The following is a 25,527-nucleotide window of genomic DNA, read 5'->3' on the forward strand; positions in this document are numbered from 1 at the left end:
AAGACGGAAGTGAGGCAGCATCAGGATGCAGTAGGAAGGGCAAGTTTTGTTCACCGATAATGTCGAAATGAACAGCGTTCACGGCAACCCGAACGAGTGAGACCTAATCACGTTAGAAAGAAACCCCAGAAATAACTGCGGCATGAACCACAGCCTGCACACAGTCTACATCTACGTCTACATGATTACTCTGCTATTCACAATAAAGTGCCTGGCAGAGGGTTCAATGAACCACGTTCAAGCTGTCTCTCTACCATTCCACTCTCGAACACCGCGCGGGATAAACGAGCACTTAAATTTTTCTGTGCGAGCCCTGATTCCTCTTATTTTATCGTAATGATCATTTTTCTCTACGTAGATGGGTGCAAACAGAATCTTTTGGCAATCTGAGGAGAAAACTGGTGATTGAAATTTCATGAGAAGATCCCATCGCAACGAAAAACGCCTTTGTTTTAATGATTGCCACTCCAATTCCCGTATCATGTCTGTGGCACTATCTCCCATATTTCGCGATACTACAAAACGAGCTGCCCTTCTTTGTACTTTTTCGATGTCATCCGTCAGTCCCACCTGATGCGGATCCCACACCGCACAGCAATACTCCAGAATAGGGCGGACAAGCGTGGTGTAAGCAGTCTTTAGTAGGCCTGTTGCACCTTCTAAGTGTTCTGCCAATGAATCGCCGTCTTTGGTTTGCTCTACCCACAGCATTATGTATGTGATCGTTCCAATTTAAGTTATTTGTAATTGTAATCACTAAGTATTTAGTTGAATTTACACAGCCGGCCGTGGGTGGCCGAGCGGTTCTAGGCACTACAGTCTGGAACCGCGCGACCGCTATAGTCGCAGGTTCGAATCCTGCCTCGGGCATGGATGTGTGTGATGTCCTTAGGTTAGTTAGGTTTAAGTAGTTCTAAGTTCTAGGGGACTTATGACCTAAGATGTTGAGTCCCGTAGTGCTCAGATCCATTTGAAGCATTTTTTTTGAATTTACAGTCTTAAGATTTGTGTGACTTATCGAGTAATCGAAATTTAGCGGATTTCTTTTGGTACTCGTGTGAAGAACTTCACACTCTTCTTTACTCAATGTCAATTGCCACTTTTTGCACCACACAGACATCTTATCTGAATCATTTTCCAAGTAGTTTTGATCATCTGATGACTTTACAAGACGGTAACTGACAGCATCATCTGCAAACAATCTAGGACGGCTACTCAGATTGTCTCCTATGTCGTTAATATAGATCAGGAACAATAGAGGGCCTATAACACTTCCTTGGGGAGCGCCGGGCATTACTTCTGTTTTACTCGATGACTTTCCGTCTATTAGTACGAACTGTGACCTTTCTGGCAGGAAATCACGAATCCAGTCGCACAACTGAGGCGATACTCCGTAGGCACGCAGTTTGGTTAGAAGACGCTTTTGAGGAACGGTGGCGAAGGCCTTCTGGAAATCTAAAAATATGGAATCAATTTTACATCCCCTGTCGATAGCACGCATTACTTCATGAGTATAGAGAGCTAGTTGCGTTTCACAAGAACGATATTTTCTGAATCCGCGCTGACTGTAAGTCAATAAATCGTTTTCTTCCGGGTGCTTCATAATGTTCGAATACAGTATATGTTCCAAAACCCTACTGCAAATGTGCGTTAGTGATCTGGGCCTGTAATTCAGCGGATTCGTGTGACTTGAGTAATTTTCCAGTCTTTAAGTACTGATCTTTCTGTGAGCGAGTGGTTGTATATAATTGCTAAATATGGAGCTATTTTATCAGCATACTCTGAGAGGAACCTGACTGGTAGTCGAAGACGCGCTAACAGCTGGGAACCACCTGCAGCCCTACGTGCTTCATATCTTCCCCGACGGCGAGGTCATCTTGCAGCAGTATAATTGTTTGAGTCTCGGAGCCAGAACCGTGCTACAGTGCTTTGAGGAGCATTATAGCCAACTGACGTTGATGTCTAGGCGACCGAATTCGCCTGGTGTAAATCCTATGGAACGCATCTGGGTCGCCATAATCGCGTACGCAAATTAGCGGCCCGTTATTTAAGCGTATTACATTACCTGTTCGTCACATTATACCTCCACAAACGTACCAACAAACTGTCGGATCCTCGATATGCAAATCAATGATGTACTTCGCTCCAAACACGGACAAACAAGCTATTAGGTATGTAGTCATAATGTTTTGGCTCATCACTGTACATAGTGGTGTATGTGGCGAAATGGTTTTCGAATAGGCTTACTTGTTAGTGGTAAAGAAATAAGAAACTACAACGTCGCGCGTGATACTAAACTTCTACTGCTTGAGCAGCGAAAACATAATAGGCGACATACTATTTTTCATTATTTTGTTGGGGGTGTCAGCGGGAAAAGCTTTCAAAAAATTAGAAATTATGTGTAAAGTTTTTTGGAAATCGCTAAGTGCTCAAATTCTAAAATACTGGATGAGTATACTCCGGGTATTTGTGCGCCGTCAGGAACGATAACTGAAAGCATATATAGAATTTAAGTTTTGACCTTGACATGTTTCATTAGAGTATACGAGATGCGGCAATAAAGTAATGAGACCGATGTTGTTTGCAAGATGTGACAACCCTGCATGCTTGCGTAGGCACAATATCTTTGACCTCGGTCTATAAGCTGCTTCTAGTCCAAGCGGCACATCGATGCAGCTGCTCAGTCGTGAGTTGTGCTGTAATAAGTTAACACGTGTTTGTGTCTCTCGTCACGAAAATAGAACCACATAATACTGCGCAACGGTATGCCATTTCATTTTGCGTTAAATTGGGTGAACACGCGACGACAACTTGCGATAAGCTTCAGAAGGCTTTTGGAGAGGAGGTTATGTCAAGATCTCAAGTTTTTCGTTGACATAAAATGTTTAGTGAAGGCAGAACGAATGTTGAAGGTGAAGACCGCAGTGGACGACCATCAACCTCACGGACGAATTTCAACTAGGCCAGGGTGCGTGAACTCGTACGATCTGATAGGAGATTATCTGTTAAAATGATTGCAGAATAACTGAACATCAATCGAGAAACGGTTCGTCTAACAATAACTAAAGATCTTGGCATGAGAAAGCTTTGTGCAAAAATAGTCCCCAAAAATCTCACACCACAACAGCGGGAAACACGGAAAAATGTGGCAGCCGATCTGTTAGAGCAAACGGAAATCAATCCAGAATTGTTGAGATGTGTTATCACTGGTGGTGAAAGTTGGTTTTTTTCAGTACGATCCAGAGACAAAACACGAGAGTTTGCAATGGTACTCAAAGGGATCACATAGACCCAAAAAACTCGCATGTCAAAAGTCAAAAGTGAAATGCATGCTTGTGTGCTTCTTTGATTCCAAGGGAATTGTTTAAAAAGAGTGGGTGCCTCCTGGACAAACAGTTAACCAATATTACTACAAAGAAATTTTAGAAAGACTTCGTAAAAGAAATCTTCGTGTCCTTGCCGACATTGCTGATAATTGGATTCTGCATCACGATAATGCGCCATCCCATACTGCTCTGTCAGTAATCACAAAACAAATTTCAGTACTACCACAGCCACCTTATTCACCAGATATCGCTCCGTGGGACTTCTTTCGGTTTCCAAGAGTCAAAACGGCGGTCAAGGGACACCATTTCCAAACAACACAAGATGTCCAAAAAGCTGTGACTAGGGTCTTGGAGGATATTACAGAAGATGAGTTCCAGAAATGTTACCATCAATGGCAGAAGCGGTGGAAAAAGTGTGTGCAATCAGGAGGGAATTATTTTCAAGGAGACAACACTAAACTTGACTAAAACGGCAAGCAACTTTTTTCACATCAGTCTCATTTCTTTATTGTCACACCTCGTTCCTCCTAACGTTAGATTAGACCTCTTAATGACTAGATTATGACATCGTTTTAAAGTTTTAGGTTCAATCAGGAATTATATGAAGCACTGAATATCACATTTTTTTCCGCCTACGAGCAGTTACATTTGTAATCTGCAACTGGGACTGCGACGCAGTCGTAGTGACTGCGAGTGAAAAGTGAGCACTAGAAATGAAGATATCACTAACCTATTACTCTTCAGTCTCTTTCTCGTAATAGAGCGCTGTCTAGCCGGCCGCAGTGGCCGAGCGGTTCTAGGCGCTAAAGTCCGGAACCGCGCTGCTGCTATGGTCACAGGTTCGAATCCTGCCTCGGGCATGGATCTGTGTGATGTCCTTTAGGTTAGTTAGGTTGAATTAGTTCTAAGTCTAGGGGACTGATGATCTCAGATGTTCCGTAGTGCTCAGAGTCATTTGAACCAGCACTGTCTAATCGTCATATCCTGATCGCTCTCTTTATCTCGTGTGGTTTTTTTCGTATACGGATACTTTCACATCTCTGCGAGGTCAAAAATAGCCCTGTCACGTAGAGATTAGAGAGTGTAGTCTGGGCCCAGCTTTCTATAAGGTTGACAGTGCCATTGTTACGACTCTGCGCGTTATAACAGCGCGTCAGTCTATTTTTTTTTTTCCACGTCGCAAAGGAGCCATTGTGTGTCGGCGCATTCACGGTTGTAGCGAAGGAGGCGGGGCAACTTTCGCCCGCCGTTTCGAACTGTCGAGGGACGAATGGCCAAATTTCGGTCGCGTGGGACCAGAGTACGAAACCGGATCGCACGCGTGCGGTTTCGCCACGGTCCTCGCTTTGGGAACTGAAAATCTCGCTTGTAAGAACGGATTCCGCGAATAGCTTCTCTTGCGAAACGCGTCACTGCCGGCCCACGAGGGCTGCAGCGCGTAAACAACGGGCGCCCACGTTGACGTCGGTGGTTCCTCGACTGCCAGAAGGGATTCGGCAAGGGGTCCGCACTGCCGGTCTAAGGAAAAAAACGGACAGACTTCGTGACCTACAAGGACAATCTACCAACTGGTTCAAATGGCTCTGAACAGTATGGGACTTAACATCTGAGGTCATCAGTCCCCTACAACTTAGAACTACTTGAGGCTAACTAACGTAAAGACATCACACACACCCATGCCCGAGGCAGGGTTCGAACCTGTGACCGCAGCAGCGGCGTAGTTCTGGACTGAAGCGCCTAGAACCGCTCGACCACCGCGGCCGGCCCCATCAATACCAAATTTCGCCGCACTGTCCTAACGGATACGTTTGTGGCCTACTTTGATTTCTGCGGTTATATCAGACAGTGTTGCTTGTCTGATAGCACTGACAACTATACACAAACGCTGCTGCCCTCTGTCGTTAAGTGAAGGCCGTCGGCCACTGTCTTGTCCGTGCTGAGAGTTAATGCCTGAACTTTGGTATTCTCGGCACACACTTGGCACTCTCGATCTCTGAATATTCAATTCCCTGACGATTTCCGAAATGGAATGTCCCATGCGTCTAGCTGCAACTACCATTACGCGTTCACAGCCTGTCAATTCCCGTCGAGCGACTTAATAACTTCGGAAACCTGTTCAAATGAATCGCAAATGACAGCTCCGCCAATGAACTATCCGTTTATGCTGTATGTGAGCATATTGCTAGCCCTTGATTTTTGTCGCCTCAGTGTACATTCAGTACTATTTGGGGATACTGTCTGCAAAATTTGGTGCGAACAGAGTTGGGACCGAGCGGGGTGGCGCAGTGGTTAGACACTGGACTCGCATTCGGGAGGACGACGGTTCAATCCCGCGTCCGGCCATCCTGATTTAGGTTTTCCGTGATTTCCCTAAATCACTCCAGGCAAATGCCGGGATGGTTCCTCTGAAAGGGCACGGCTGACTTCCTTCCCCGTCCTTCCCTAATCCGATGAGACCGATGACCTCGCTGTCTGGTCTCCTTCCCCAAACCAACCAACCAACCAACCAACCAACCAATCAACAGAGTTGGTAGTAAAGAACTGGTAAATTAGAACGTCATGGCTTAAGTACTGCTGGACTGCTGTGTTCGGTGAATTAGTACGGAAGACGAAATAAATTAAAACGTCTTGCCTGTGAGACTTGGCTCCATCTCGGAAGTGTCATCTTCTTTCTTTCAAATGTTGATCACTAACAAGGAGACGTCACGACCGTGGGGTCCGGGATTTGTCCGAAATTTTGTGTGGTGAAAGAAGACCCCTAACACCTCAAGTGGTTAAAATAGAAGGGCGCACTACCCGGAAAATCCCGGGAAAAATCTATCCCAAGTTTCTTAGGTGCCGTATGAGTACGAAATGTTAGTACATTGCCGAGCCGCCGTTTGGCCCGCATGGTTAGCCCTCGGACTCTTACGCCACAGGTCTCGGGTTCGATTCCTCCTCCAGCACTGTTTTTTTTTCTTCTGTTGCTTGCAAAATTGCAGCGCATTGTTACAGAAGAATCGTGAAATCAATTCCCGGGAAGATTGTATAAAAATTCATTCTGTAATTCACCGTCAATTATCGTCACCAATATTCCGAGACATCATTCAATATGCCTGGTTTGCCTCAAAATGATCAGAGACCCAAAACATTTTCGTAAATTTTAATGGGGCATGTTTTTGTACAGATTTATTGCAAACGCCCTGTGATTGAAAAAAAAAATCCGCCTTCATATGTTGCGCAAGATGTCGCAAAAATTATTGCTTTGTTTTTACGGTAATTACCACTGCGATTCTTGTTTATAATCATCATATGTATAAAAAGTAAATGTTTCCCAATCGACTTTGTTACTCTGATTAAAGCCGGCCGGAGTGGCCGAGCGGTTAAAGGCGCTACAGTCTGGAACCGCACGACCGCTACGGTCGCAGGTTCGAATCCTGCCTCGGGCATGGATGTGTGTGATGTCCTTAGGTTAGTTAGGTTTAAGTAGTTCTAAGTTCTAGGGGACTTATGACCACAGCAGTTGAGTCCCATAGTGCTCAGAGCCATTTGAACCATACTCTGATTAAAAACCCAATTTTTCCCCTCATATAATTTACAATTAAAAATGGAAAACCCACCGCCATCAATTGTGTTGTTGGACAAAAAGAAAATAATTTTTATTGAATAATGTAACTAATTTGTTAAAGATAATGTAGGTTTGGGAAACTTTCTGAATAATTGGTGGAATAACAAAAGAAAATCAAACAGATGAAAAGAAAGTGCCGGAGGAGGAGTCGAACCCGAGACCTCTGGCGTAAGAGTCCGAGGCCTAAACATTTTTTTTTCGAATTTATTAGTCATAACATTCCACAGTAGTACATAATTTTCAACTGACATTTAAAAGTAATGAAGCAAACTAAAATTAATTACAGGTTCCTCGGCATTTTAGAAAAAAACCAATTCTAAACTAGATAGTGATAGGCCAGACGGCGGCTCGGCAATGGACTAACATTTTATACTCATAAGGCTCGTAAGAAACTTTTGATCGATTTTTCCCAGGATTTTCCGGGTAGTCCGCCCCAATATTTTAAGTGGCTCCGGAACGCCCTATACTTGCAATGTTAAAATAACGCTTATAAATTACATCTTTCCTCACAAAGTATTTGAGGTAGGAAGTTGAACTTTTTACACATTATTTATTGGAATATGGGCTACAACTTAACAGAGGGATTTTACAAATTTTAGTTCAGTTATTAAAGATGATTTTTTTCAATTGTAATCAAAATTCACAACATTTTTTTGGAATTTTTTATTTATATATTCAAAAATATACAGTTTTTTGGAAAAAGGCTGTGTTAAATTATGCAGAAGGTACTGTGTAACATTTACTGAAAGTTTGAAACAAATATGTTTGGAAGATCCTTAGAAAACATGTAATTAGTATGAGAAAATAAAAGTTTTGGGAATCGAGCGACAAAGATTGGATTAACTTTTTAGTGCATTCCAGGTCCATAGGATGGATTATCTTCATCCTCTGCAAACTCCTCCTCCAGCTTCCTCTTGTTCCTCCTCCTGTTTACTCTCGCTTGTATTTCTAGACTCTTTACAGCCCTGTCTGCAGCCCGAAGGCGTTCCTTGTCTAAAGCAAGCATCGCTCGTACCATGTTAGAACCTATCTTCATTCCCATATTTCTAAATACCTTGCACCTTACAATGTTGCCATCATTGAAAGTCGCAACAGCATCATACACACCAAAGTGGAGTGTTTCTATTCCAACAAATACAGTCTTGGGGATTCTCGACCATGTAACACTATTTACACTTTCATTGGGGTTTTGAGTTTTTCCGTGAATACACTTTTTCAACAGTTCAGGTGCTGCTAAGTCTCTGAAAATAGGTTTTATCACCTCCATTATTGCATGAGGCAGACTATGCTTATGAGTGTACACTTCACCAGTTAGCAATCCTTTGTTATATTTACACCAACTGTCTTCTTCTTTGGGACACAAGCTATGTTGGGGATTTTCATCGTCTTTATTGTTTACAGTAATAACACATACCTTTGGCTTTCCAACATTTCTCCTTTTCTTAAAAGCCTTCAGAGGATTTCTAATAACTTTACTTTTACTCATTATTATACTTCAACAAAACAGAGACCCAAGAAACAGAATTAATTACGAATATTTTCGAGATAACGACAGAGTAAATAAACATGAAACAATCGACAATCACACTAGCGATATATATTGAACCATCACAGGTTAGCCACAACACATACTTTATCTCACATCACTAAAATGTACCTGATGAACACGGACGTTAATAACAACACCATTTGAGAGCAGTTTAACAGCGCCACACTGGGTCACGCCCATGTAGAACACATTTCAAAAAAAAATTAAAAATAGTTGTAGTCTTCGGAATTGAATAAATTATATATCTATTAAAAGGTAATAGTCTGCAGATTCAGAAAACGCAAAAAAGTGAAAATTGAACTTTTCATGATTTTGAGCCTTTCCGGAGCCCCTTAACCACGTGAGGTGTTAGAGCTCCTCTTTGACCACACAAAATTTTCGGACAAATCCCGGACCCCACGGTCGTGCCGCCTCCTTGTAAGTTTGGGAAGTGCTGTTGGAGCACCGAAACGAGACAGAGTGGACTTGAGCTAGTAGCATCTGCGGCGCGGCAGAAAGCTCTCTCCGCCACTCGCCTGAGGCGTGAGGTCGGCAGCGCACGCGCTGACTCAGCCGGTCACGGTCAAGAGTAGCGTTAAGCGCCAACAGCACTCTGAGCCGACGCAAACTGTGACACGTAGCCGAGGAGTCATGTGGCGGAGAGAGAGTAAAGAGGAGTAGTGAGCGAATTAAAGAAAAAAAAAAGTCTGCCCCTGGCCAGGTGGGCAGGCGTACCGGTTCCCCAGCGACGCCGGTCCTTGCGTCAGGTCCCTGACTGAGCGACTCACTTTCACCGGCTGGCAGCCTCCAGTTTATTGGCCCGCAACTCACTCGCCTGTTTTTGCAGACTACGACTTCATTGCCGCCTTGGCGAGCAGCTGGTGCCCGTAATGTGACCGCGACTGTGACTCGAATACTTTCCGGAAGACTAGAATGTACTGCGCATCTACCTGACTGCCACGATCCACGGCTTTTGGGATATCAGGACGCATCCTGACTTAACCTATAAGGTTTCCCGTAACTCCAGCGTCGAGTGTTCAACACTAAAGTGCCAAAGAAACTGACAGATAACAGAACGCAGCATGTCATTTTCAATGGAGAGAAGTCTTCCGAAGTAAGAGTGATTTCAGGTGTGCCGCAGGGGAGTGTCGTAGGACCGTTGCTATTCACAATATACAGGGTGTTTCAAAAATGACCGGTATATTTGAAACGGCAATAAAAACTAAACGAGCAGCGATAGAAATACACCGTTTGTTGCAATATGCTTGGGACAACAGTACATTTTCAGGCGGACAAACTTTCGAAATTACAGTAGTTACAATTTTCAACAACAGATGGCGCTGCAAGTGATGTGAAAGATATAGAAGACAACGCAGTCTGTGGGTGCGCCATTCTGTACGTCGTCTTTCTGCTGTAAGCGTGTGCTGTTCACAACGTGCAAGTGTGCTGTAGACAACATGGTTTATTCCTTAGAACAGAGGATTTTTCTGGTGTTGGAATTCCACCGCCTAGAACACAGTGTTGTTGCAACAAGACGACGTTTTCAACGGAGGTTTAATGTAACCAAAGGACCGAAAAGCGATACAATAAAGCATCTGTTCGACAAATTTCAACGGACTGGGAACGTGACGGATGAACGTGCTGGAAAGGTAGGGCGACCGCGTACGGCAACCACAGAGGGCAACGCGCAGCTAGTGCAGCAGGTGATCCGACAGCGGCCTCGGGTTTCCGTTCGCCGTGTTGCATCTGCGGTCCAAATGACGCCAACGTCCACGTATCGTCTCATGCGCCAGAGTTTACACCTCTATCCGTACAAAATTCAAACGCGGCAACCCCTCAGCGCCGCTACCATTGCTGCACGAGAGACATTCGCTAACGATATAGTGCACAGGATTGATGACGGCTATATGCATGTGGGCAGCATTTGGTTTACTGACGAAGCTTATTTTTACCTGGACGGCTTCGTCAATAAACAGAACTGGCGCATATGGGGAACCGAAAAGCCCCATGTTGCAGTCCCATCGTCCCTGCATCCTCAAAAAGTACTGGTCTGGGCCGCCATTTCTTCCAAAGGAATCATTGGCCCATTTTTCAGATCCGAAACGATTACTGCATCACGCTATCTGGACATTCTTCGTGAATTTGTGGCGGTACAAACTGCCTTAGACGACACTGCGAACACCTCGTGGTTTATGCAAGATGGTGCCCGGCCACATCGCACGGCCGACGTCTTTAATTTCCTGAATGAATATTTCGATGATCGTGTGACTGCTTTGGGCTATCCGAAACATACAGGAGGCGGCGTGGATTGGCCTCCCTATTCGCCAGACATGAACCCCTGTAACTTCTTTCTGTGGGGACACTTGAAAGACCAGGTGTACCGCCAGAATCCAGAAACAATTGAACAGCTGAAGCAGTACATCTCATCTGCATGTGAAGCCATTCCGCCAGACACGTTGTCAAAGGTTTCGGGTAATTTCATTCAGAGACTACGCCATGTTATTGCTACGCATGGTGGATATGTGGAAAATATCGTACTATAGAGTTTCCCAGACCGCAGCGCCATCTGTTGTTGAAAATTGTAACTACTGTAATTTCGAAAGTTTGTCTGCCTGAAAATGTACTGTTGTCCCAAGCATATTGCAACAAACGGTGTATTTCTATCGCTGCTCGTTTAGTTTTTATTGCCGTTTCAAATATACCGGTCATTTTTGAAACACCCTGTATATATAAATGACCTTGTGGATGACATCGGAAGTACACTGACGCTTTTTGCGGATGAAGCTGTAGTATATCGAGAGGCTGTAACAATGGAAAATTGTACTGAAATGCCGGAGGATCTGCAACGAATTGACGCATGGTGCAGGGAATGGCAATTGAATCTCAATGTAGACAAGTGTAATGTGCTGCGAATACACAGAACGAAAGATCCTTTATCATTTAGCTACAATGTAGCAGGGTCAGGAACTGGAAGCTGTTAGTTTCGTGAATTATCTGGGAGTAGGCATTAGGAGCGATTTAAAATCGAATGATCGTATAAAGTTGATGGTCGGTGAAGCAGATGCCAGACAGATTCATTGGAAGAATCCTAAGGAAATGTAGTCCGAAAACAAAGGAAGTAGGTTAGAGTACACTTGTTCGCCCACTGCTTGAATACTGCTTACCGGTGTGGGATCCGTACCAGATAGGGTTGATATAATAGAGAAGATCCAACGGAGAGTACCGAGTTCGTTACAGGATCATTTAGTAATCGCGAAAGCGTTACGGAGATGATAGATAAACTCCAGTGGAAGACTCTGCAGGAGAGACGCTCAGTAGCTCGGTACGGGCATTTGTTGAAGTTTCGAGAACATACCTTCACCGAGGAGTCAAGCTGTATGTAGGTCCCTCCTACGTATATCTCGCGAAGAGACCGGGATAAAATCAGAGAGATTAGAGCCCACACAGACGCATACCGACAATCCTCCTTTCCACGAACAATACGAGACTAGAATAGAAGGGAGAATCGATAGAGGTACTCAAGGTGCCCTTCGCCACACACCGTCAGGTGGCTTGCGGAGTATGGATGTAGATATAGATATATAGTCATGCATATTAAAATACAGAGATATGTAAACAGGCAGGGCCGGCCGGAGTGGCCGAGCAGTTCTAGGCGCTACAGTCTGCAACCGCGCGACCGCTACGGTCGCAGGTTCGAATCCTGCCTCGGGCATGGATGTGTGTGATGTCCTTAGGTTAGTTAGGTTTAAGTAGTTCTAAGGTCTAGGGGACTGATTACCTCAGAAGTTAAGTCCCATAGTGCTCAGAGCCAATTGAACCAATAAACAGGCAGAATACGGAGCTGCGGTCGGCAACACCTACGTGTCTGGCGCAGATGTTAGATCGGTTAATCCTGCTACAATGGCGGGCTGTTAAGATTTAAGTGAGATTGAACGTCGTGTTATAGTCGGCGCACGGGTGATGGGACACAGCATCTCCGAGGTAGCGATGAAGTGGGGATTTTCCCGTAAGACTATTTCACGAGTGTATCGCGAATATCAGGAATCCGATGAAGCATCAAATCTCCGACATCGTTGCGGCCGGAAAAAGATCCTGCAAGAACGGGATCGACAAGTACGGAAGAGAATCGTTCAACGTGACGGAAGTCCAAACCTTCCGCAAATTGTTGCAGATATCAATGCTGGGCCATCAAGTGTCACCGTGTGAACCATCGTGGATATGGGATTTTGGAGCCGAAGCAGCACTCGTGTATCCTTGATCACTGGACGACAGAAAGCTTTACGCTTCGCTTGGGCCGGTCAACACCGAGTTGATGACTGGAAACATGTTGCCTGGTCCGAAGAGTCTCGTCTCAAATTGTATCGAGCGGATGGGCGTGTACGGGTATGGATACAACCGTGTGAATCCATGGACCCTGCATGTTAGCAGGAGACTGATGAAGTTGGTGGAGGTTCTGTAATGATATGGGACATGTGCATTTGGAGTGATATGGGGCCTCTGATACGTCTAGATATGACTCTGACAGATGACACTTACGTAAGCATGATGTCTGATCACCTGCATCCATTCGTGTCCATTGTGCATTCCGAAGGACTCGGGCAATTCCAGCAGGACAATGCGACACCCCACACGTCCAGAATTGTTACAGAGAGGCTCCAGGAACACTCTTCTGAGTTTAAACACTTACGCTGGCCACCAAACGCCCGAGACATGAACATTACTGACAAGGGAACCTCGCCATCGCACCCCCCTCAGATTTAGTTATAAGTTGGCACAGTGGATAGGCCTTGCGCACCCCCCTCAGATTTAGTTTGGCACAGTGGATAGGCCTTGATAAACTGAACACAGATCAGTCGAGAAAACAAGAAGAAGTTGTGTGGAACTACGAAAAAATTAGTAAAATTTACAAACTGAGTAGTCCATGGGCCACATAGGCAACATCATGGACAATTTCAGTTCAGGAGAGCTGTGGTCCCGTGGTAGCGTGAGCAGCTGCAGAACGAGAGGTCCTTGGTTCAAGTCTTCCCTCGAGTGAAAATTTTACTGTCTTTATTTTTGCATAGTTATTATCTGTCCGTTCGTTCATTGACGTCTCTGTTCACTGTAATAAGTTTAGTGTCTGTGTTTTGCGACCGCACCGCAAAACCGTGCGATTAGTAGACGAAAGGACGTGCCTCTCCAATGGAAACCGAAAACATTTGATTGCAAGGTCATAGATCATCCGATTCCTCCACAGGAAAACACATCTGACACTGGTGACGGCATGTGCGTCACATGACAGGAATATGTTGTCGACCCACCTAACTTGTACACTTGGCGAATGGGTAAAAAGATTCTTCTACCTTGCCCGATTTAGGTTTTCTTGTGGATGTGATAATCACTCCCCAAAAAGTGATGAAAACATAAGAGTTTGTCAGATAAACTGAAAATAAAAAATTAAATTTTTCACTCGATGTGAGATTTGAACCAAGGACGTTTCGTTCCGCAGCTGCTCACGTTACCACGAGACCTCGGCGCTCCTGCCTTCCCAATGTCCTTGACGTTGCGTATCTTCCCATGGACTACTCAGTTTGTATATTTTGCTTATTTTTTCATAGTTCCACACAACTTCTTCTTGTTTTCTCGACTGATCTGTGTTCAGTTTTTCGAGGCCTATCCACTGTGCCAACTTATAACTAAATCTGAGGGGGGTGCGATGGGGAGGTTCCCTTGTGAGCATATCCGGGATGCCTCGGAACGTGCTTTTCAGAAGAGATCTGCACCCCTTCGTAGTCGTACGGATTTATGGACAGCCCTGCAGGATTCACGGTGTCAGTTCCCTCCGGCTCTACTTCAGACATTAGTAGAGTCCATGCCACGTAGTGTTGTAGTACTTTTGCGTGCTCACGGGGGCGCTACAGAATACTAGGCAGGTGTACCAGTTTCTTTGGCTTTTCAGTGTAAGACTGCGTTCGCAGTCGAACTGACAGTAGTCGTTAGACACCGTCGCCAGAGATCACCCGATAAGATCGGCCCACAGCGTGGGTCATAGTGCGTCCGATCTCCTTCGTCAGTTTTTAGCAGCTTAGGTTACGTTATGCTAGAATCTACTGTATGCGTGAAGTAGGTTAGATTCTAACCTCTTAGGGTGGGGTGGATACGCCGACGCCTCTGTCCTTGGATACGAGTGCTGCAAAGCGGCTTCTGCTATTAAAGACACGGAGAAAACTTGTGAATGAGCTTCCCTGTCTCGTAAAGAGCGTGGCAAGTACTATATACTCTGTCTTCGGTTATCGGAATAACGAGACACGTTTTACGAATATATGAGATGACGGGAGGAGTGTTCTGTTACATACTCGACATAATTTGTGGTGACCTTGAAAGCAAGCTGTAAACACTCTGTTTCGCCGTATTTATTTGAAGTTGTCCAGACGTAGTCAACTAACCTTCAGTGACTGTTATTTAGCGCACAGTGAAAGACAAGCACAAGATACTCTGAAAACCCACAGCACTTAAAAAGTGTAAACACATACCGTAATCATATTTGCGGAGAACTTCATATTAACAGAATCACACACTGCTAGTAAGCAGTAATAATAATTTGTAGACAACTAATGACAACCTACCACAAAAAGATCCAGTGCAGTAGCCGTAAGCACATAAGATACGGCACCCTTTTCACTTGAACAAATTATTTCTTAAGATTATACAGGGCTATTACAAATGATTGAAGCGATTTCATAAATTCATTGTAGCTCCATTCATTGACATATGGTCACGACACACTACAGATACGTAGAAAAACTCAAAGTTTTCTTCGGCTGAAGCCGCACTTCAGGTTTCTGCCGCCAGAGCGCTCGAGAGCGCAGTGAGACAAAATGGCGACAGGAGCCGAGAAAGCGTATGTCGTGCTTGAAATGCACTCACATCAGTCAGTCATAACAGTGCAACGACACTTCAGGACGAAGTTCAACAAAGATTCACCAACTGCTAACTCCAATCGGCGATGGTATGCGCAGTTTAAAGCTTCTGGATGCCTCTGTAAGGGGAAATCGACGGGTCGGCCTGCAGTGAGCGAAGAAACGGTTGAACGCGTGCGGGCAAGTTTCACGCGTAGCCCGCGGAAGTCGACGAATAAAGCAAGCAGGGAGCTAAACGTACCACAGCCGACGGTTTGGAAAATCTTACGGAAAAGGCTAAAGCAGAAGCCTTACCGTTTACAATTGCTACAAGCCCTGACACCCGATGACAAAGTCAAACCCTTTGAATTTTCGGCGCGGTTGCAACAGCTCACGGAAGAGGATGCGTTCAGTGCGAAACTTGTTTTCAGTGATGAAGCAACATTTTTTGTTAATGGTAAAGTGAATAGACACAATGTGCGAATCTGGGCGGTAGAGAATCCTCACGCATTCGTGCAGCAAATTCGCAATTCACCAAAAGTTAACGTGTTTTGTGCAATCTCACGGTTTAAAGTTTACGGCCCCTTTTTCTTCTGCGAAAAAAACGTTACAGGACACGTGTATCTGGACATGCTGGAAAATTGGCTCGTGCCACAACTGGAGACCGACAGCGCCGACTTCATCTTTCAACAGGATGGTGCTCCACCGCACCGCACTTCCATCACGATGTTCGACATTTCTTAAACAGGAGATTGGAAAACCGATGGATCGGTCTTGGTGGAGATCATGATCAGCAATTCGTGTCATGGCCTCCACGCTCTCCCGACTTAACCCCATCCGATTTCTTTCTGTGGGGTTATGTGAAAGATTCAGTGTTTAAACCTCCTCTACCAAGAAACGTGCCAGAACTGCGAGCTCGCATCAACGATGCTTTCGAACTCATTGATGGGGACATGCTGCGCCGAGTGTGGGAGGAACTTGATTATCGGCTTGATGTCTGCCGAATCACTAAAGGGGCACATATCGAACATTTGTGAATGCCTAAAAAAACTTTTTGAGTTTTTGTATGTGTGTGCAAAGCATTGTGAAAATATCTCAAATAATAAAGTTATTGTAGAGCTGTGAAATCGCTCCAATCATTTGTAATAACCCTGTAATCTATGCCCAAAATTTCCAATAAAGATTTTGCATGTTTCAGGTATGGTATTTTCATCCTCAGCATGCCACAAATTCACTCTTTCTTGGACTGAGCTTATCAGTTTGTCACGCTCCATATTTCGTATGTGAGGACGCCGATCGATTTGACCTAAGACAACAGACTAATTTGAATTTCACCGATTGTGCCCGAAGTCTGTAAGTTCGAGAGACACAGGGTAACAATTATTGAAATATATGAAAAAAAACGTAAATTACTTACAAACTACGGCGTGCACACACTTCATTCAACACGTAAACGTCACCATAGATATTCGGATTTAGTTTACGACATGTTCAATATGCCTGCCAATATTTGCCATCTTGTGGCGCAGACGAAAAGCGAAATTCTGCATTACCTGCTGTACTTGGTTCAAATGGCTCTGAGCACTATGGGACTTAACTTCTGAGGTTACCAGTCCCCTAGAACTAGTTAAACCTAAGGACGTCACACACATCCATGCCCGAGGTAGGATTCGAACCTGCGACCGTAGCCTTGCTGTACTGTCGGAAAATCGATGCTGTCGATTACTGGAATGACATCATCTTCGAAAACCTTCACACACCTGCTCGTCAGGGTAGAGGTCAGGAGCGGAGGGCGTTGTAAAATGAAAAGTAATGAAGTGGAATGGACCCAGTTCATTCCTGTAACGATGATACAGTGGTGCCTACGTAGGGCTGAGCAGCCCCAAGAGGGGTTGCCGTCTGCTCATCGGAGGGGCAGAGGCTAGAGGCCGAGGTCTGAAGCTAAAAGAGCGAGGAGCTGTTTCCGAGCCGCCCTCGCCGCTCCCGGCCGCGTCCCCACGTGATCACACGATTAGTCTCTGACTGGAGGATTGATTCCGCCAACGTGCCTTGCTAGTAGCGTACCCCCGTCAGCGCAACCAACCCGTGGGACTCGAGTCTGACCGAGGAGCACGTGGCAGGAATGTGCCGACCATGGTCTTCCGGCCAGCACCTTCCACCACAGTGTGCCCAAGCCGGCTACGACCGAACATTATGCATGGAAAATTCTATTTAATAAAATTTTGTCGACAATGATCGCTCTTGGGGGCTCTCCTCCCTGCACACACCGTTCTGTAGTCACCGTGCCATCAAGGACTACCGCACCGCTTATTCCGTGACTGGACACTGCACACAACACAGTCACCCGCGACTTCTCCAACGCGAAATGTAGATTCTCAGTCCAGTAAATGCGCCATTTGTGATTACTGATTAACCCATACAAACTCCCATCATGCCCCACTGCCAACCGTGCAGTTAGAACGTCCTAACGCAAACCGTTCAGAAGTTATGACGATTTTATTTCGTATAGCTCAACTATTATCACGCCGTAAGATCGGCTGTAGTGTGGCCGCGCACGTAGTAGCGTACTGATTTGGAAACATCGGCCGTGTCCGGCCTAGTCGGCGGAATCCACCGATATCGCTGCCACTGTGACCACAGCCTAAGAGTTGTATCGTATCGTATAACGCTGCCGTGCTTCGTGAGAAAAAGGAGCACTTCGATGTCGACGTCTCTATCGCGCACACACTGCAATAGCCAGTTGGCGGTAGTGAAGTCGTGCAGGTACAACCCCCCCCCCTTCCCCACCTCCCCCCCCCCCGCCTCCCTCACGAATGTTTCGCAAGGCCAGCTCACGCCCGGTAACCCGTCTCGGGTGCCAGTCCGCACTTTCGCGGAAATGCCTCAGTCGCTGCTGCTACGGGCACAGTGCCCGGTGACGTCATCGGCACAGCGTCTTGTGTGCCGGATAGAAGTTGTCTCGTCCGGCAGGTTGGTTGGCGCGGGGGCGGAGAGGGGGCGGTGAGAGTAGACTGGAATTAATAGTCGAGTGTCGCTAAACTGCTGTGTCGGGTGATTTCTACATTGCCGGCCACTCAAGCTGGAACACCACGAAAGCTACAAGCAAGACACGTGAGATAGGCGTGAAGTGCGGAACATCCTCATCCACTTGTTGCAGAATCTTGGAAGATATTCTGGGCTAAAACGTGATGATGTATCCCGAACAGAACAATTCCTCCGTGCCAACCAGCGTCGATTTCGAAAACACAGACCATGCGAAAAACGAGGCAGTCAGTTGGGTGCAGTACTTCGCGATTTGCGAAAAGCATTTGACGCAGCACCAACCTTACGCTAATTATCAAAAGTACTGTCGTGTGGAGTATCAGACAAAATTTGTGACTGGACTGAGGATTTCGTGGCAGGGAAGACGCAGCATGGTTTCTTTGATGAAGAGCCATCGGCAGCCATAGAAGTAACTCCGGGTGCACCCCTGGGAAGTGTGTTCGTTTTGTTGCTGTTCCCGTTATATATTGATGATCTCGCGGACAACATTACTAGGAAGCTCAGACTTGACGCAAATTATGCACTTATCTATAACGAAGTACAGTCTGAATGAAGCTGTACAAATATTCAGTGAGATCTGATAAGAACCGAGCGAGGTGGCGCAGTGGTTAGCACACTGGACTCGCATTCGGGAGGACGACGGTTCAATCCCGTCTCCAGCCATCCTGATTTAGGTTTTCCGTGATTTCCCTAAATCGTTTCAGGCAAATGCCGGGATGGTTCCTTTGAAAGGGCACGGCCGATTTCCTTCCCCATCCTTCCCTAACCCGAGCTTGCGCTCCGTCTCTAATGACCTCGTTGTCGACGGGACGTTAAACAACACTAACCTAACCTAACCTCTGATAAGATTTCAAAGTGGTGCATTAATTGACAGCTTGCTTCAAATGTTCAAAAATGTAAAATTGTGCACTTCACAAAACGAAAAGAACATAGCAGCCTGTCAATGCACCATAACTGAGTCACAGCTGGAATCTGTACACTCATACTAGTACTTGGGTGTAACAGTAGTGACATGAAGTGGAACGATCAAATAGCCTCAGTTATGGATAAAGCAGGGCAACGGCCTTGCCGCAGTGGATACACCGGTTTCCCTGAGATCACCGAAGTTAAGCGCTATCGGGCGTGGTCGGCACTCGGATGGGTGACCACCCAGGCAGCCATGTGCTGTTGCCATTTTTCGGGGTGCACTCAGCCTCGTGATACCAATTGAGGAGCTACTCGACCGAATAGTAGCAGCTTCGGTCAAGAATCCCATCATAACGACCGGGAGAGCGGTGTGCTGACCCCACGCCCCCCCTAACCGCATCCTCCCCTGAGGATGACACGGCGGTCGGATGGTCCCGAGAGGCCAGTCGTGGCCTGAAGACGCAGTATGGATAAAGCAGGTAGCAGACTTACGTACTGCTGGATACCTCTCCTTGTCAGTAGAGTCCCGGCTAGCTCCCATAGACGATAGTTTGAACAGCAGGCGTAATACACTGCTGGAAATGGAAAAAAGAACACATTGACACCGGTGTGTCAGACCCACCATACTTGCTCCGGACACTGCGACAGGGCTGTACAAGCAATGATCACACGCACGGCACAGCGGACACACCAGGAACCGCGGTGTTGGCCGTCGAATGGCGCTAGCTGCGCAGCATTTGTGCACCGCCGCCGTCAGTGTCAGCCAGTTTGCCGTGGCATACGGAGCTCCATCGCAGTCTTTAACACTGGTAGCATGCCGCGACAGCGTGGACGTGAACCGTATGTGCAGTTGACGGACTTTGAGCGAGGGCGTATAGTGGGCATGCGGGAGGCCGGGTGGCCGTACCGCCGAATTGCTCAACACGTGGGGCGTGAGGTCTCCACAGTACAGCGATGTTGTCGCCAGTGGTCGGAGGAAGATGCACGTGCCCGTCGACCTGGGACCGGACCGCAGCGACGCACGGATGCACGCCAAGACCGTAGGATTCTACGCAGTGCCGTAGGGGACCGCACCGCCACTTCCCAGCAAATTAGGGACACTGTTGCTCCTGGGGTATCGGCGAGGACCATTCGCAACCGTCTCCATGAAGCTGGGCTACGGTCCCGCACACCGTTAGGCCGTCTTCCGCTCACGCCCCAACATCGTGCAGCCCGCCTCCAGTTGTGTCGCGACAGGCGTGAATGGAGGGACGAATGGAGACGTGTCGTCTTCAGCGATGAGAGTCGCTTCTGCCTCGATGCCAATGACGGTCGTATGCGTGTTTGGCGCCGTGCAGGTGAGCGCCACAATCAGGACTGCATACGACCGAGGCACACAGGGCCAACACCCGGCATCATGGTGTGGGGAGCGATCTCCTACACTGGCCGTACACCACTGGTGATCGTCGAGGGGACACTGAATAGTGCACGGTACATCCAAACCGTCATCGAACCCATTGTTCTACCATTCCTAGACCGGCAAGGGAACTTGCTGTTCCAACAGGACAATGCACGTCCGCATGTATCCCGTGCCACCCAACGTGCTCTAGAAGGTGTAAGTCAACTACCCTGGCCAGCAAGATCTCCGGATCTGTCCCCCATTGAGCATGTTTGGGACTGGATGAAGCGTCGTCTCACGCGGTCTGCACGTCCAGCACGAACGCTGGTCCAACTGAGGCGCCAGGTGGAAATGGCATGGCAAGCCGTTCCACAGGACTACATCCAGCATCTCTACGATCGTCTCCATGGGAGAATAGCAGCCTGCATTGCTGCGAAAGGTGGATATACACTGTACTAGTGCCGACATTGTGCATGCTCTGTTGCCTGTGTCTATGTGCCTGTGGTTCTGTCAGTGTGATCATGTGATGTATCTGACCCCAGGAATGTGTCAATAAAGTTTCCCCTTCCTGGGACAATGAATTCACGGTGTTCTTATTTCAATTTCCAGGAGTGTACTTCTGACGTATTAAGGGCAATGGCTGTTCCATATCTTCTAAGCCTGTGTGACGGTATCTTCCAACAAGATAACGGCAGACCGCACGCTACCCGCGCTGCCCTACCCCGCCTCTGCACAGAGAGTGTCATGTTGCCGCCCTTTCCAGACCTGTCAGCCAGTGACCACAGCTGGCCACAGCGAGGCTGGCACGCATCCACACGGCTGGTGGACCCTGGCATAACACAGCTGCAGCAACACCGAATGACGTAGCCGTCTCTGCCATCCCAGTCCAGTTACTGTGTACTAAATGTGATTCCCTCCACAGGCCTGAATCACCCAGACAATTTAATCGACCATTCTTCCTACGTTGCTGTCTACACACATGAAGTGAACTTCCGTTACCTCCTGCCGACCTGGTATTGCAGTTTTAGTGACCAGCGTGGTATTTATCGATTATAGATACACGAGTGTTTGGTTTGGCCCGTCATAACTTCCCTCAGCTTTATAACAGGATACGTGCGTCCACACGATGCCTTTTTTTCTGTTCAACTTTGCGCATGCACGTTAATTTCCGACAGCGCCAGTACGCATGCGCATTTGTGCATGCGTGATATCGTAAAAATCGAGGCCGTGCGTTAAGCGCATTGCTCCGCGCCTTCGGTGGGGATTATTATGCATTTTAGCAGACGCCAGGCAACCGCTGCGCATCTGTGTTTCATTGTGTAGTGCGTTGAGGTTATGCTGCGATGCGATTCATGTGTCGTAATATTTGTTTACTCCAGAGCAAGCATGCTTAAATTTATAGATGAAAACAGACAAAGAAAAACCTTACGGAACGTCACTTTTAAAGATTATTTGAATAAAAATTTGACTCCCTGGGAATCAAGTATTAGATAAAAGTATGCGATCCTATTTCTGTAAAGAGTAACACATCGTAACTTTTGAAGTAGGAAAGCAGAGAAGAGTAAGCCAGAAATGTATGAATAGTTTAAAAGAAAGCTGTGGGCGAATACTCATATGGCGACTTAATACCACAGCTGTGGAGCCTGACATCTGAAGAAAAGAAATGATGCGGTACGTGTAGCTCATCAACAAATTCCTACAAATGAAGGACGTCGATGATGCCAAAAATACAATTTGTAAAACGCGATCTCCGTTCTAGTGGATTTGGCGTCTATGAAATTTCCATATTTCTCGAGTCCTAGGGTGTTAATCTATAATAATCTTTCATGATTAAAATTGTGTAAATAACTTTTCTGTAAAATAAAATACAAATGATGGAACAGAAAGTTATACTGAAGCCCCAAAGACACTCGTATAGGCATGCGTAATCAAAGTGAGTGAACCCGTGGTCTAGGAGTAGCGTCTTTGATTCATAATCAAAACGTCTTCTGTCACGGGTTCGATCCCCGCCACTGCCTAAATTTTGATAAATAATCAGCATTGGCGACCGAAGACTTCCGGCATAAGAAGTCAGCCTCATTCTGCCAACGGCCTTGTCAAAGAGGGCGGAGGAGCGGATAGAGGTTCAGGGCACTCTGTTGTCCACTCAATGTACCTCCAATGACATTAGTTACCATTCCTCTATTACTGTATCTATGTTCAGGAGGGTAATACGGAATGCCGTGCTGGATCCCAACGGCCTCGTATCACCAGTCGAGATGACAGGCATCTTACCCGCACGGCTGTAACGGATCCTGCAGCCAAGTCTCGATCCAACAGTCAACAGATGGGGACGTTTGCAAGACAACAACCATCTGCACGAACAGTTCGACGACGTTTGCAGCAGCACAGACTATCAGCTCGGAGACCGTGGCTGCGGTTACGCTTGACACTGCATCACAGACAGGAGCGCCTGCGATGGTGTACTCGACGACGAACCTGTGTGCACGAATGGCAAAATGTCATTTTTTCGGATGAATCCAGGTTCTGTGTACAGCATCACAATGGTAGCATCCGTGTTTGGCGACATCGCGGTGAACGCACACTGGAAGCGTGTATTCGTCATCGCCATACTGGCGTATCACCCGACGTGTTGGTATGGGGTGCTATTGGTTACACGTCTCGGTCACCTCTTGTTCGCACTCACGGCACTTTGAACAGTGGACGTTACATTTCAGATGTGTTACGACCCGTGGCTCTACCCTACATTCGATGCCTGCGAAACCCTACATTTCAGCAGGATAATGCACGACCTCATGTTGCAGATCCTGTACGGGCCTTTGTGGATACAGAAAATGTTCGACTGCTGCCCTGGCCAGCACGTTCTGCAGATCTGTCACCAACTGAAAACGTCTGGTCAATGGTGGCCGAGCAACTGACTGGTCACAATACGCCAGTGACTACTGTCGATGAACTGTGGTATCGTGTTGAAGCTGCACGGGCAGCTGTACCTGTACACGCCGTCCAAGCTCTGTTTGACTCAATGCCCGATGCCAGAGGTGCTTGTTCTGGGTACTGATTTCTGAGGATCTATGCACCCAAATTGCGTGAAAATGTAGTCACATGTCAGTTCTAGCATATTTGTCCAATGAATACCCGTTTATCATCTGCATTTCTTCTTGGTGTAGCAATTTTAATGGCCAGTAGTGTAGATAGGTACTTCTTTATGTACTGTCGCTAGTAAGAAGCAGATAAGGGGATCTATAGCAGACTACTTGCGCAGAGGCAACATCTGGACACGGGAACGCCCATGCCTTCCACAAACATGTGTGCCCCGGTATTCCCACCCATCTGCGATAGCTGACGAGGAAAGAGGCGAGGTGTAGAAGTACCGTAAGACTAATTTCGAGTGCCGATTACAGGTGTCGCGCGAGCAGCCATTGACGGAGGAGCGAAGCTCTCGTTTCCGCCCGCCGCCTTTGATCTCGCCGGCCGCTATTTCGGCAAGGCCAGTCGCCGCAGGCGGAACAGAATGTGTCTCGCCTTGGCAGTCGCACGGAGTGGTTCCCTGGCCTAGGCGCCTCTCGCCCCTAATTGGCCAGACAGACACTTCCCAGCGCTCTCCCTCGCTCTGCTGGTCGCACTCCGAGCCGCCGTGCCAACTGCAACCGGGTTTCTCGCCGGATTTTCCTCGCCAAACTGTTTCCACACTGTGTCGACAGTGCGCCGCCTCAACAGGACTGATTAAGCGACAGATATCTCAATATCGCGCCTTTCACTAAAACGTCGCCGCAATTTCCTTGCGAAAGAATTCAGAAAGCTGTACTTTATACACCTGCATAACACCGTGTAGAGCCCCCGCAAGCACGCAGAAGTTCCGCAACACGAGGTGGCATGGACTCGATTGATGTCTGAAGTAGTCCTGTGGGGAATTGACACCGTGAATCCTGCAGAACTGTCCACGTTGTAAGGCATTCCAGATATGCTCAGTAATGCTCATGTCTGGGGGGGGGGGGGGTGGTTGATGGGTAGCGCAAGTGTTTAAACTCAGACGAGTGTTCCCGTAGGAACTCTGGACGTGTGGGGTGTCGCATTGTCCTGCTGGAATTTCCCCATTCCGTCGAAATGCACAATGGACACGAATGGATGCGGGTGATCAGACAGGATGCTTACGCACGTGTCAGCTGTGTCACCTGTCATAGTCGTATCCCACATAATTCCAACTGCACACGCCCCACACCATTACGGAGCCTCGACCAGCTTGAACAGTCGCCGGCTGAAATGCAGCGTCCATCGATTCATGGGTTGCCTCTATACCCGCACACGTCCATCCGCTCGAGACAAGTTGAAACGAGACTCGTCCGACCAGGCAACATGTTTGCAGTCACCAATGGTCCAATGTCAGTGTTGACGGGCCCAGGTGAGGCGTTCAGCTTTGTGTCGTGCAGTCATCAAGGGTACACGAGCGGGCCTTCGGCTCCGAAAGCCCATGTCGTGGTCATCTCCCATACTGGTCGATGCAAGTTTATTAAAAAAAGAAAAAATAAGTTTGAATGGACACACCAACTTTGACGCCATGTTTACAGTCACAGTACAGGGACGTCAAATAGCTGGAGCGACGCCAGCGCACCAAGCGGTTACATTTCACATTGCAGTGAACATAAGACGAACGACTTTTACGATCTGATCTACGGCGAGGCCCTAGATTTGATCATATCTATTTGACGAGAGGCGAGATCTGACAAAGTTCCCTATTACATCATCACATTTCTTTGACATAAATATTTGAGATGTCAACTTTGACAAAGAAATGTGATAGTGTAATACAGGGTGATTCAAAAAGAATACCACAACTTTAAAAATGTGTATTTAATGAAAGAAAC

General features: G+C 46.9%; 1 protein-coding gene and 1 pseudogene across 1 annotated transcript in view; both read left to right on the top strand.

Moving 5' to 3' along the window:
* The window catches only part of LOC126213015 (coiled-coil domain-containing protein CG32809-like), a 626,459-nt gene that overhangs the window by 331,100 nt on the left and 269,832 nt on the right, over nucleotides 1–25,527 (top strand). The gene's annotated exons all lie outside the window — the stretch shown is intronic.
* LOC126214069 (5S ribosomal RNA) lies at nucleotides 19,437–19,554 on the top strand (annotated as a pseudogene).

This window comes from Schistocerca nitens, chromosome 11 (assembly GCF_023898315.1).
Source record: "Schistocerca nitens isolate TAMUIC-IGC-003100 chromosome 11, iqSchNite1.1, whole genome shotgun sequence".
Classification (NCBI taxonomy): domain Eukaryota; kingdom Metazoa; phylum Arthropoda; class Insecta; order Orthoptera; family Acrididae; genus Schistocerca; species Schistocerca nitens.